General features: G+C 34.1%; 1 pseudogene; it reads right to left on the bottom strand.

Moving 5' to 3' along the window:
* LOC132426270 (inositol polyphosphate 1-phosphatase pseudogene) overlaps window positions 1-15,032 on the bottom strand; it is a 33,220-nt pseudogene extending 18,188 nt beyond the window's left edge.
* Between the last annotated feature and the right edge of the window lie 522 nt (window positions 15,033-15,554).

Here is a 15,554-nt window from a genome sequence, read left to right as displayed (position 1 = left end):
ACTAAAGAATATTCCAGGGAAGCATTCAATAAGATAATGTAGATAACCATTTCTACAGTGAAATATATATATGTGTGTGCGTATGTATATACACACACATAAATATATATAACAATAAATACCTAAAATAATGAGGAGAATTTTGTAAGGTTCCTATTCATTGAATTATATAACATTCAGTTTGATAATGGTGTGTAATAACAGTCCATTATTTTTTGCTTAGTTATTTATCCACTTGTTCATCTCCTTGAGTTGAATATAAACCCCATGAGACACGGACCAATCTTGTTCACTATTTTATTTCCAGCGTCTGGGACAATGTCATGCATCAGTGGAGTATGGACAAATGAAAGAAGGATAGGAAAATGGACAAATGAAAGGATAGGAACATGGTTGTTAGATTAAAACAGCAAGATGATGGGAATCTGGATGACACTGTAGCACTGAGACTGAAAATAAGGTGAAAGACATTATTAATGTTTTGAAGTAAGATGATTAAATTTAAAAACTTGGTCATTGATTTGACCTACTTGGTAGTCAAGTAGAGGAATGAGACAAAAATAAATGGCTTCAGTGATGTGAAAAATAGTTGAAACATTGACAGAAAAAGGAAAGATTAAAGGTAAGCAAATTGGTATGATATAAAGATTTATTTTACATTGATTTCGGAGATAGTTAAAGGGAAAGTTATGTAAGAAATTATCAAAGAACTGAGATCAGGTCAAAATTAAGAACTGAAAGAAGGAAAATATGGGTGCCGAAAAATAATAAAATGGAAGAGTGGTAAGTATGGCTATAAAGGTAAGAAAAGACCTTACCATTTAAAATCCTGTAGGGTAGTTTAAGAATTTTGGAATATCTTCTACGAGCAACATGGAGTCCACAGGATTTTAAGCAAAGAAGTGAAAATAAAAGTTTTGCAGTTTTTAAGAGATTACTCTCAGTGCAATGATAAAGACAAGAACTGATATGGGTAGACTGGTAAGTGAATATATTTTTTTGATATACACTGGGAATACTAGAAGAACAATCATAGCCAAGAGAGTGATTACAATTTCTCACTTTAAAAAAAAAATTAATTATTTGGCTGCGTTGGGTCTTCGTTGCTGTGCACGGGCTTTCTCTAGTTGCAGCCAGCGGGGGCTTCCCTTTGTTCGGGTGGGTGGGCTTCTCATTGTGGTGGCTTCTCTTTGTTGTGGAGCACAGGCTCTAGGCACGCAGGCTGCAGTAGTTGTGACTCGCGGGCTGTAGACTGCAGGCTCAGTCGTTGTGGCACACGGGTTTAGTTGCTCCGCGGCATGTGGGATCTTCCCGGACCAGGGCTCGAACCCCTGTCCGCTGCACTGGCAGGCGGATTCTTACCCACTGTACCACCAGGGAAGTCCCTACGATTTCTCACTCTTCTAGGCACGTTTGTTTGAGGTGTTAATAAGACATTCCCGTTGAAGAATTCAGTTACGTAGTAGTCATGTAGGTTTGAAATTCAAAAGTGTGGCCTGGCTTGGAAATAAATATGTGTGGAAATTTCAGTAGACATTAAAATTAATTTCAATTAAAAATTCCAATTTTTTACTCCATTTCCTTCACCTTCATCAAAAAGGTGAAGGAAATGGAGTAAAATTTTATGTATATGCGGGTAGACAACCCAATGATTTTATATTTTAATTTTTAAAGGTAACTTCAGATACTGACAAATACAATATATTAATATCTTCATGAACAAAACAGAGTGATATTTTCAGTCTGGTTGGTGCCTCTGGTTTTCTTGAGATTTTTATATTATGAAAGATAGAAACCAGAGTTTTAACAATACTCATTTTTCAGAAAGCATTTAAAGATGTTACATACGAGCAAAAAAATTTAAGATGTATGTCTCGTCTTTAAAAAAATTGTTGCATTGTGCATAACTGGAGACTTTGTAGAGCAGTGACTTTGCACATTACTATTGCTCAGATTGTGACAACTTTTGAATATGAAGATAAATAACCACAACTGTGAGGACATTAATATGCATCAAATATTACAACAATATACCTCGCTGAAACATGATTCATCTTAAATATACTGATGATGCTTAAAGCAGAAGCATTACTGAAATTAATCTTGTCCTATGGAAGAGTTCCATGAATGGTGCTGTGTTTATAATTTCAATTTCTGGATAACATATTGAAGCTTTAGCATTTGTAATTCTACATATTTTGCTAGGATACTTTATATTAATGATTCTATTTTTATAAAATTTTGTAGAATAAGGATTCATTTTAAAATGAAGGAAAGCATACTGCATTAAGAAATGGGATACTATCTTATACTAAATGATGACAATTTAATATGTTTTCTTTCTTGGTGGAGAAATTTTGGTAACTGGGGAAGCCACCTTGTAGACTTGGAGCTCCAAAAACCTGCAGTACCACAATGTCTCCCTTCACATTAAACTGCCTGATGAGAAATCCTTTCTTTCTATCCATTTATTTTTTGTAATAGTGAATTAATCATATTTTAAAATTATTCTATGTGCATAGTGAAAAAGAAAAGTTAAAGATCTGAAAACTGCAACAAAAAAGTCCAGTTTCCCAGAGCATAAACTATGAAAAGTTTCTTTTACAATTTATAGAAGCATATGTGCATTCATTCTTTCATTTTTAGAAAATCATGTTTATAAATATATATTACCCTGATACATGAATTACTGACTTTAAAATATGCTGGGTATCTTTATGCATCACTAAATATAAATCTATATTTCTGTCATTTTCATAGCTGTTCAATATTCTAATAAATAACAGAAGTTTAATTTGACATTAGTGAAGACAGTGTGGCAAATGTAGCTTAAATAAAATTGGAGAATTACACAACAGCCAGATTAAGAGGATTTTGAGGATTTACAAGACATTTTCACTGAACATACAAAACTCAATTTAGTTTCAACCCTATCATGTAATAATCCAGCACTCCACCAACATTACTTCCCCATTTCTTATCATCCTCTTTTGAATGGTCAGAGCTTACAAAAAGTTTCTTTCATTCACACTTGCAGACATCATTTTTATTTTATGCCAATTTGTGTATTGTGTTTGTGTGAATCTTAGGTTATTTTATTTATATTACTTATGTTAGCAGGTGCTAATTTATATGATTATATTTTTGTTGATTTTGAAAAAAAGGTATGAACCGTCAGAAAGAATTGGCATTTGTTTCCAAAACTAACAGACCACTTCATTAGAAACAAAGTTTCCCTTATACAAGTGAACTTTCTGTTCCTGCCAGTTGAGACAGGGACATTAATGTGTTTGAGAAGATATATGCCAGGGTTTCTGAGAAAAATAAAATGAATGTCAGAATACTTTGTCAACTCAAACCATCACACACAAAAAAAGCACTACTACTTCTACAAAATGTTATTTTTGAAATACATATAAAATAAAGCAGTACATTTACCAATGTACATCAGATTAAAAAGTGTAAGTCAATATTTAGCCAAACTCCTTAAACAGAATTTACTCTACATAACTCTTACCAGATTGACTGTCTTAATACTTGAAATGTTCTATTTAAAATAAATAAAATAATTAAAATAAATAACCACCTTGGAATATAATACATATGCTGAAATTTTTCTGACAAAAAATGCAATGGTTTCTTACTTTATCAAATTCAGTGATAATAAATTCCTGGCATTTGCCAAATTAGACTTTCTGAATTCTTGCAGAGAATGACAGTCTGCCCTCTCAAGCACAAGTGAGGTGAGACAATTAAGTTCCCATCTATTTCTTGCAATAGGTACATTTTTTTTCCTGAAAAATGACAAATTATAGTTCAATATGCCCTCACTCTAAAGGTTCATTGCTCAAAGTTCAAGCTTGGTCTAACCTTTGGGAGTCAGTGATGAAATAGGCCTTCAGAATTTTTTGCAAGTTAAGTTAAATGAATAGTCTTAGAGCTGACAGGTTATTGAAACATGTTCAAAATTTAAAGACATTTCATAATCTCTGTTCTCTCTACTATGTCAGAGATAACTTAGTAGAGAAAAAAAGTTCTTTTTTACTGGAGAAAAATTGCACTACATAAGGTCAACATTTCTGTTAAAGGATAGCTGTATTCATTTTGACAAATATCTATAAGGTAATGATATAAGCAGATCTGCAGAACTAAAAGTCAGGTATTAAACAAATGACCATTATAACTTTTTGAGCCTCTATTTTCTCACCTGTAAGTCATTGTATTAGTTGATTTCTTATTTTCCTTCTACCTCTATATCATTCCTACAATTAAATCAAAACGTATAAAACACTGTCAAACAACCACCTTTTGAAAAGCAATTTGCAGGCTTTTTTAAAAATTCGCAGATATTTTCTTGTCAGAGATTTTCCATGAAGAAATTATTAGTAAGTAGAGTCTTGAAATGTCTTAATTTTTTGTTTCCGCACTTATTATCAAACTTGAGTGTAGGGGCTTCCCTGGTGGCGCAGTGGTTAAGAGTCCGCCTGCCGATGCAGGGGACACGGGTTCGTGCCCCGGTCCGGGAAGATCCCACATGTCGCGGAGCGCCTGGGCCCATGAGCCACGGCCGCTGAGCCTGCGCGTCCGGAGCCTGTGCTCCGCAACCGTGAGAGGCCCGTGTACCGCAAAAAAAAAAAAAAAACACCAACAAACTTGAGTTTAAATCTGAAATAACTAAAACTAGAAAATTATTGAATATATTAGAGAGGGGTGGGGGAGAGGAAGAGGGGAGAACTATATTGATGGAGGGGATGAAAATCAGTAACCAACAAATGGAACAAGTATCAGTCACTGGACATTTCTCTCTCCAAGTGTATGCAGAAAACAATAAACAGTAGTTTCAATATTGTGAGTGAAAATGATGTGAAGGTAAAAGTACTCTCTCAACTGAATTATAATAAAATCGTATCGTGGTTTTCCTTGACTCTAATTGCTCTATTTGTAAAACCACTTTAATTCAGTGTTGTTTCAAAGCAATTCTTCCAAAAATCCAAGTGTGATTATGACACTTCTCAACTTAAAACCATTCAATGCCTTTTCATTTCTTTTAGAATAAAAAAAAATTCCTAAAAATTACTATGTCATTTATGACATATTACCTAGTTCTCTTTCCAAGTTTTGTTCCAACTAGTGTTAATTTTTTCTTTCATTTTGTCAAAAGAGCTTTCCTTTGGTCTTAGCTTCTAACCTATTAAAACTCAACAATAAACATAAACCCATTTAAAATATGGGCTAATGATATTAACAGATATCTTACCAAAGAAGATATACAGATGGCAAATAATCATATGAAAAGATGCTTCACATTATATGTCATCAGGGAAATGCAAATCAGAACAACAATGAGAAATCACTACAACCTATTACAAAGGCCAAACTCCAGAATACTGACAACACCAAATGCTAACACAGATATAGAGCAAAGAACACTCACACATTGCTGGTGGGAATACAAAATGATACAGCCCCTTTGGAACACAGTTTGGTGGTTTCTTACAAAATTAAACACACTCTTACCATACAACCCAGCAATCACATTCCTTGGTATTTAACCAAACGAGTTGAAAACATGTCCACACAAAAACCTGCACACAGATATTTCTGGCAGCTTTATTCATAACTGTCAAAACTTTGACGCAACCAAAATGTCTTTCAGTAAGTTAACAGATAAACTTCAGTACATCCAAACAATGGAACGTTATACAGTGCTAAAATGAAATGAACTATCAAACCAGGAAAAGACAAAGAGGAAACTTAAATGCATATTACTAAGTAAAAGAGAATAATCTGTAAAGGCTATATACTGTATGATTTCAACTATATGACATTCCAGAAAAGACCTAACTATGAAGTCAGTAAAAAGATCAGTGGTGTCCAGAGTTTAGAGGGGAAGAAGGAATGAATAGGCAGAGCACAGAGGATTGTTATGGTAGGAAGCTTTTCTATATGCCATTAAAATGCTGGATACATGTCATTATACATTTGTGCAAACTTAATATATGTGTAACATCAAGAAAAACCCTAATGTAAACTATGGACTCTGGGTAATAACAATGTGTCAATGTAGTTTCATTGATTGTAACAAATGTACCATTCTGGTGGGAGAATTTGATTAAGGGGGTACCTATGCCCTTGTGGGGGCAGAAGGTATTGGGAAATCTCCATATCTTTCTCTCAAATCTGCTGTGAACATAAAGCTGCTCTAAAAACTATCTAATATATCGTAGACCTTACATGTTATATATATATATAAAATGTATATATAAAATGTGTCTATATATAATGTGTTGTGTATATATATATTATATATTTATATATACACAACACACTACCATACACCCACTAGAAAAGACATTTTTAAAAAGACAAAACACATACAAAGCAAGGATATGTTACTCTACCAGAACTCTCATATACTGATGAAGAGAGTAAATTGGTAAAACCATCTTGGGAGACTGTTTAGCACCGTCTGTTAAAGCTGAACATATACAAACCCTATAAATCAGAATTTCCATTCCTAGTATACAGCCTACAGAACAGGTACATATACCCTCAAATGACAGCAATATGAATGCTTGTATCAGCAAAATACAATGAAAAATATGGGTACCTAAACTGCAATATAATCACTTGCTGGAATATTGTAATGAAAATGAATGATATAGAGCAACATGCAACAATATGTATCTCACAAACATAAAGGTGAGTTAAAGCAGCAAGATAAAAAATAGTGTACTTTATATGAGTCTACTTATGTAAAGTACAAAACAGTCAAAGTTAATATATTCCATAAGAAGTTGAAATACTGGTTCTCTTGGAGAAGGTGGCAGTCGTAACTTGAAGGATATGAGAAGGCTACTTGTGTACTGGCAATATCTCTTTCTTAATCTGATTCCTAGTTTCACACTGCTGTTCAGTCTGTGAAAAGTCACTGAGTTAGACACTTAGGTTCAGTTTTCTATAAAATTTTTAAAAGTCTTTTTTGAGAATTAAATACTAATATTAATAATATGACCTCCTTTATATATAATACATATAATTTATATATATATTTATATATATTTATGACACTGACACACTGCCATATATATATATATATTTAAATAACTATAAGGATATATCCAAATACTGTGGTTGCCCCTGAGATGTATTATATGACGCCTTCAATTTTTTTTCTTTTACTTGGATAATACGTGAATTTGATTGTAATGTAAAAAGAACTTTAAAATCTTAATATATTGCATTTTAACTGAATATGTTGATAGAAAGTTATAAAAAAAGATAATATTTCATTCAAGGCTCATCATCTTACCTGCGACACCTGCAAACTGAATTTCTTAATACTTTCTCCCTATGCTGCTTCTCTCATAAATTCTCTCCAATAACTGCCGTTACTATTTTGCCCTTTCACATTAAAAATATGGCAAAATATAATGTAAATCTAAAACACTCAGAGTACCACCACCTAGTATAATATAACTTTCAACATGGTATATTGACTTTTGTTTGTGCTCTTAACACTCTAAAGTTGCAATTATAATCTACATGCCCATTAGATATCTTCTATTGTAAGTCTGTTCATGAAGTTCAAAAATTCATCTTAATGACTTCATATTATCTGAACTAGCAGATCTGCTGGAACATACTCAAACATTTCCCTGTATTGGTCATTTATGCCTGTTTACTTAGTTGCTTCTTCCTTCCTTCCTCTGTTCCTTTCTTCTTTCCTCCTCTTCTTCTGGCCTTCCTTTTAACCCTTTCTTTACTTTTTCCATTGTTCCTTTCTTTTTTTTCTTTTATAGGTATTAAATATCTAACTCTTGTTCTAAATACACATTTCTATAATGATTTATTTCATGAGAATAAAATGTTAGCAGTAATAGCTTAAGAGTAATCATATGCACATCTATAGATATAGATATAGATATATTGATGTATTTTGGCTTTTTTATTTCATTCCAGCTTTGTTTCTTAGATACCATTCTATAACACAATATCTCATACTCCTCTGATCTATTTCTTTTTAGTTTTTTTCCACTGCTGATAGAAAATTAATAGACAAATGATGTTCTTTACAATTTGAGCTTAATCAGTCTTCCAACTTATTATCATCATTATTATTACCATATCCTCTCCTCTCACCACCACCTTTAGAACATTATACTCCAGCCTCCACTCAAACTGTCCTTGACCAAGTTTTCGTAATACTCCATTCATTTTCAAGTTTCCTCATTTTTTTCTGAAAATACTCCCTCTTTCAGGAATAAGTTTCCTCTACTGGGTAGAATCCTCCCCATTCTCAAATATAGATTTAGTTTTGAATAATGTGAAATATTCCTATTTTCCATCAGCCAGAATAATTACCATCATCTTTCATGCTACTATATTTATATCACTCTATGATTAATTAACTTAAATGAAATTTAAAGGGTCCTTTTCACACTCTTTGGTACATAATAAATTCCCAGTGAAGATTAAATAACAGAAACAATATATCCTTATATTATTATTAAAATGACAAATACAATATTGTTATAAATTATAATATGGTATTTCCCTTCCACTAGATGTTGAGCTCATTTGGAAGCACAAATAATGCTTCCTGTATTATTACATATAAATATCTATATATTGATATATAAACACATAGTTACAGAAACACATATTTTTCAGATATTCTAGAATACAGGTGCTAAATTTTTATCACATCGAAATGAAATGCAAGAATTGACTCACTTCCCCTTTCCATTCTGTTGGAAATGTATTTATTCTAAGGGCTAAGTCTTAAGGAAAAATATCTCTGTAAAGTATTTCTTGAACAACATTATGATGGTACATCTCTTTTACTAATTATTAGCAATGTCAAATCAGAGAGCTTATCTATATTATCTCTGATGTCCTCATTCAAGCACAGAGCTCAGTTCATCTGAAGTTCTAAGTATAAACTGTCATATGAAACATAAAATAACAAATATTATGCATTTGAAAAAACCACTTTTCTTATGTTTTACCTCTTTATTATCAGACAATTTTAAAAGTATGCTGTACAGTGTGCATAAATATGCAAATATGCATATATATGTATGTGTATATTTATGTATGCTATATGTTTAATTTCAAATAGTTTGAAAATGTGTTAAGGAAGCCATCGGCTTATATAATTATCTCAGATATAGATTAAATTTAGAAATGTAAACAACATGAGTACCTACTTCATACTTTATAATTTATTTAAATGTTTCATACTGTCTAGTAATGAGAAAAGAGTTATCCTTCCTTGGATAATTTTTTTTTTTTAATGCTGCTCTCTTTGTGGGTTAAATACTCAGACCTATCTATTTTATACCCAACACACAGTTTTTCTAAATATGTATAATCTTGTCTAAGATTATAATTTATCCAAAGATTACACCCTAGATGTTTATTTTTTCCTATCAAGATTTGAAGAACAGCAAAACTTCGCTACTGATAGGTAATTTTAATAAATTATTTACCGAATCTATGATTTGCAAAGTAATTTTTCATATATAAATGATTAAGTTCCTAAGCATCCATTTATCAAATATATTCCAGTATCTATATATGGATTAATTTAGTTATAACTTAAATAAAGAATAACTCCCTGGTTAAGTGAGGATGTGGCTACTGAAAGACCAATGGTAGTAAAAACAATAACAGTGATAAAGTAGTGATAATAACACTACCCATACTGATCAATTCAGAGTTAGAAACTATGGAATCTCATACTGACTATGCAACTGGCATGCTCCATTACCAATAGAAATTCCAGCATATTTCTTTCCCGACTAAGAAGACGATTCAAGAAGAATGAGTGAAAGGAAAGATACTTGTCTATACTTTTTTCTTTTAAAAAAATTTTTAATAATTTTTCGGTATAATTAAAGCTTTCCAAAATTTAGAAATAAGGAAAAAAAGTGAAAACACTAAGTTGTACTTAACTGACATTAATTTATGTGTTGAAAGTGTTTGGCACAGGATTTCAAACATAAGTTAGACACACAAACACACATCAATCAACATACTAAATATAAGCAGGTGTTATTTTTGGAAGTATTTTGAACTGAAATTTTCAAAACAAGACTTCAATAATTAAATCCAACTAAACACAAATATATTCACTAAATAAATCATCAATAACAGAATACCTCTATGCTTAACAGACCCAGAGATCTACTTTCCTCATTAATATATGAGATGTGTAAGATTCTAACCTTCCAATTACCCCATTTAATTCTTGGCTTTGTAATAACTGAATTTTTGTGCCTCAGTTTAGAACAGAACATCAGTTTATACCTGAATACTTATAGTCTTGAATCTGAAAGATGTAGGGCAGGCTAGCAGGCTGTAAACTAAGGCAGGGTTTCTATGTTACACTTCTGAGACAGAATTCCTTCTACTCTGAAAAATGTGATTTTCCTCTTAACTCCTTTAACTGGATAAGGCCCACCCACATTAGGGAGGATAATCTCCTTTACTTAAAGTCACTGATTAAAAATGTTAGTCACATCTACAAAATACCTTCATGGCAACAATTAAACTAGTGTTTCAGCAAACAACTGGGCATGAAAGCCCAGCCCAGTTGACACATAAAATCAAGTGGCCCAAGACAAAGATTTTTTAAGTAGGAACCACCTGTGGATGAACTGTATGACATTCACTGTTGTATTTTCTTTAGCCTTCAGGCCTAGAGGCTTACCCAGAGATTATATAAATCACTGTGAACAGAAAACAGAACTGAAAGCTTCACAATTTTGGGGTTTTCTTCTGGAATTTGCTATCACTCTGTTTTCCAAATGGATTGGAAATGTGCTGAAAATATTAAAATATTTCTTTAAATCATACTAATCATCTTTAGATCATCAAGCCTCCTATTTTTTATATATATATGTTTTGTCCTAGTTCTGTGAAAAATGCCATTGGTAGTTTGATAGGGATTGCATTGAATCTGTAGATTGCTTTGGGTAGTATAGTCATTTTCACAATGTTGATTCTTCCAATCCAAGAACATGGTATATCTATCTCTCCATCTGTTTGATTCACCTTTACTTTCTTTCACCCAATTCTTATAGTTTTCTGCATACAAGTCTTTTGTCTCCTTAGGTAGGTTTATTCCTAGGTATTTTATTCTTTTTGTTTCAGTGGTAAATGGGAGTGTTTCCTTAATTTCTCTTTCAGATTTTTCATCATTGGTGTATAGGAATGCCAGAGATTTCTGTGCATTAATTTTGTATCCTGCTACTTTACCAAATTCATTGATTAGCTCTAGTAATTTTCTGGTAGCATCTTTAGGATTCTCTATGTATAGTTTCATGTCACTGCAAACAGTGAGTTTTACCTCTTCTTTTCCGATTTGGATTCACTTTATTTCTTCTTCTGATTCCTATGGCTAAAACTTCCAAAATTATGTTTAGTAATTGTGCTGAGTGGGCAACCATGTCTTGTTCCTGATCTTAGGGGAAATGGTTTCAGTTTTTCACCATTGAGAATGATGTTGGCTGTGGGTTTGTCATATATGGCCTTTATTATGTTGAGGTTAGTTCCCTCTATGCCTACTTTCTGGAGGGTTTTTATCATAAATAAAAGCGGATAAGGACATTTTTCAACAGCGATAGGCAGTAGGTGTCTGTCAGAGGCAACAGTCAAGCACAGTCCCAATGCCTGCTTCAAGACATTGTTTGCAACGTAAAATGAATCAATGAATTCAACTAAACAGGTTATTTTCCTTCTTTGTTTTAAGTTGTTTTTCTATTGGCAGTGTGATTCTCCTCAAGCAGCTCTATAAAATAATAAGAGCTTTAAACAATTCAGGTCCAAGATTGTATTAGGATACACTGAACTTCTCTTCTTGCTTTCAAATAATGAAACTATTATGATAATCCCCAAAGTCTACTACTTGTATTTTTGCTCTATAGAAAGCCTGTCTGTTGCATACAAGTGCAAGTATTCTATCCTCCCATAAACCTTAGGAAACTATCCAAACTTGTGGTTAGATGTAGCATAATTTTCTTTCTTAAATTTTGTGCCCTTTTAATGAGTAGCCTTTTATTCTACTTAATGATGAAGGCCTAAATTAAATATCAACATTTCAATGGCTTGTCATGGTATTTATTTGAAAGCCTCTTTCGTGCAAATTATGTATAAACTAATTTGAATATGAACTTACTGTTAATTTTATAGCTAAAAAGTAATGTAATGGCCAGAGTTTTGCCAAGAGGAGTATTTTTAACGATTTTAAACCTGCAAACACTAACGTTGTGAGATAATTTTGAGTGAATGAACCTGTGAATTACACTGGAGGCTTTCTAGGCTTTTTCATATGGTCTTAGCTGTTGGAATGCTTTGAAGGCATCAATGTACTACCTAATGATACGCTTTTATTAACATAATTTGAAAACAAACAAAAAACAAATTCTATAGGAACTGATAAATTTCTAGTGTGGTGATATGGGATCCATTTTAATAGCTCTTAATCTTACATATCATTGTCAAATAGGAAATACATTTTAATTGCATTGAGTCACAATTATTTAATGTATTTCATTAATTTATTCACTAATGAATATTCATTTAACACATTTGTGCCAGACCCTCTTCTAGTCCCTAGGGATATAGCATTGAACAAAAGAAACATATCATCTCATGGAGCTTATATTGTAGTGGGAGAGATAACACAAAAAAAGTAAAATATGTGTAATGTTAGGTAGTGATAAGTGCTCTGGAGAAAACTGATGTGGAAAGTTTTAGGCTTAACGGGTGGGAAGTATTTATTGTTAAATATGGAGGATAGAGAAGTTTTTGGTGAAAAAAATGTCAATTTTGAGTAAAGACTGGATGGAGATGAGGGAGCATATTTTTAGATAAAGTATTCTAAGAGAGGCAAAAAGCCTAGAGAAGTAGAGTATCTGGTATGTCTAAGGAACAGCAAAGAGACCAAGATGGCTGAAGAAGAATAGTGGTGGTAGTCAAGTAACAAGAAATGAGGTCACAGAGGAAATAAGAAGGTGGTTAAAATTTGAACTATGGAGTTTGACTTTTCTCTAAGTGAAATGTGAAGAAGGCTTGCTGGGTTTAGTGCAAAAGAGTGACATATACTTTGACAGGATCACTAAAGTTGTGTTGAGGCCTTCCTGAAGTAGGAAGACCAGTTAGGAGGCCATTAGCACAATGCAGGTAAGAGATCATGGTGATACGGACTAGATCTATGCAGTGACAATAATAATAGTCAATTACAAATATATTTTAAAGGTAGAGCCAAACAAATTTGCTGCCAAATTGAATGGGAAATGTTTACAAAGAAAGATGTCAAAAATACTCCAAGATTTTGGACTAAACCACTGGTACACATTAATTGCTAATAATAACAATAGCTAACTAAAACTGTGAAAGTAACATATTTCACATACGCAGGAAGGAGGTGGGATGAAAAGAGTTTAGTTCTGAACATATTAAGTTTAAGATGCTTGTTTGACATCTATATAATGATCTGAGTTAGATGGGGAACATTTTAAGTCTGAGATAATCAGACTTACATTTTATTTAACAGAATTAATCATTCTAGTTTGTTAAGAATAGAGAGAGTGGAAGGGAGCAGTCCAAGATAATGAAGTTGGAAATAAGAAATTGGCCATTATCAACATAAATATCATACATAATGAACACACCATCCACGTTCCAACTAAACTACAAAGGTCAGAAACATACTGGTTACTCTTGAGATCTGAAAAAATAATGAAAAAGTAAATGTCTTGAACTAAAGACTTTTCAAGTTGAAGACTTTTTCTAAATCACCTCTGCAGGAAACAGGTAGCATTCAAAAAGACCAAGCCCAACTTTTACTTGTATTGTTCATAATCCTGGCTAGCATTTACAACAGTATGTTCACCAGCACACAAATGATGATTTCGAAGTTTATTCAGAATTATAGTATAAGGTACAAAAGATTAAAGTTATCTCAGTTTAGAAGTTAGGTTTGCCTAAGGAAGTTGAGTGTTTCATCCACTTGAATTCTCTAGTGAATTTTTAACGGGATAGAATAAAAATAAGTATCAAATTGTCTAGTGGAAATGCTTCAAATCTGATCTTGGAAGCTATTGATTTATGACTTGATTATCCTGGATAAAATAACATTTTCCAAAGATTATTCATCCATCAATAACACCAAACAATATACCAAATATGGGAATTTCTTAAGTCATCTTTAATCTCCACAAGTTTTTACTTTACTATATGTTTACACCGTTGGGTGAGTGACTTGTGCTGGTCTAGTAATAAATTGGGTCAAAAGATATTTTTTTAAAGAGTGAATTTTATGGTATGCGAATAATATCTCAATAAAGTTATTTTTCAAAAGACCCAAGGACAGAAAATGGGGACTTTCAGTATCCCCCATCTCAGGAATCAGGTCCCATACCCTCAATCCCACTTAGGACTGGCCAGTGAACCCAAAGGTCAGCCCTGAACAAGCCCCTTGTGGCTTTACCACCGTCTCCACTCCACCCAACATCAAAGAAGCAGTAGCTTAGGAAGACATGGAGATAATATTCCAGAGACTCTCTCCATCCAACAGCAGCTCATGTCTTAGCACTTAAAGAGTTATACCTCAGCCATGCAAACATCTCCCCCTACCCCAAACAACAGAAACCTCAAAGAAGCACTTTGGGCACACTAGGGAGCCCAGCAAAGCCTCCTCTTGGGGGGAAAAAAATGTCCTTGGGGGCAGAGCAAGGCCTCTACCACTCCAGAGAGCTGTAACCAGAACAAACGGCCCCATGGTCCCAAGCCCAGCTCCAACCACAACACACCTGCCTGAGTCCACCTTTCAACAAGAGAAGGAATGGCAGGGCACCCAACAGAGTAGCAAAAGCTCCACCTGAGCGTCTTGGAAAAACAAGGGTAAAATAGTGCCCACCTTTAAAGGCAAGTTCAGATCCACCCCTAACCAGGGAGCCCTCAAACCTCCCAACACTCTCTCTTCTAATCCCACAGGCTTTCTGGTTCCTCATCATCCCCATTGCGGGGAGGGGAGAGAACACCAGATTAAGGGTCAAAAGGCCTAGGACACTAGTCTCAGCCCTCTGCTCAAGTGCCCAGACAACTAAGGAAGCCAACAGACCATCACCCAGCCTCCCTGACTTTAAACCCAGCCAGAGGACCACACAGATTCAAAACAACCTCTCAAAAAGAGGGGCTTTCGGGCTTCTCTGGTGGCGCAGTGGTTGAGAGTCCGCCTGCCGATGCAGGGGACTTGGGTTCGTGCCCCAGTCTGGGAAGATCCCACATGCCGCGGAGCGGCTGGGCCCGTAAGCCATGGCCGCTGAGCCTGCGCGTCTCTCCGCAACGGGAGAGGCCACAGCTGTGGGAGGCCCGCGTACCGCAAAAAAAAAAAAAAAAAAGAGGGGCTTTCGAGTGCTCCCATGTAGCCTTTGGAAGAACCTGGGACTCAGGGAGGACGGGCTGGCCCAGGTCACACTGCAGGGCTGGGCTGTCCCGGGCATCACGGAGGCCTGCTACTTCCACCGGTCGGAGAAGGGTGC

This window comes from Delphinus delphis, chromosome 5 (genome assembly GCF_949987515.2).
Source record: "Delphinus delphis chromosome 5, mDelDel1.2, whole genome shotgun sequence".
Lineage (NCBI taxonomy): Eukaryota > Metazoa > Chordata > Mammalia > Artiodactyla > Delphinidae > Delphinus > Delphinus delphis.
The sequence above is the reverse complement of the archived record's forward strand: the minus strand, read 5'-3'. Positions and strand labels throughout refer to the sequence as shown.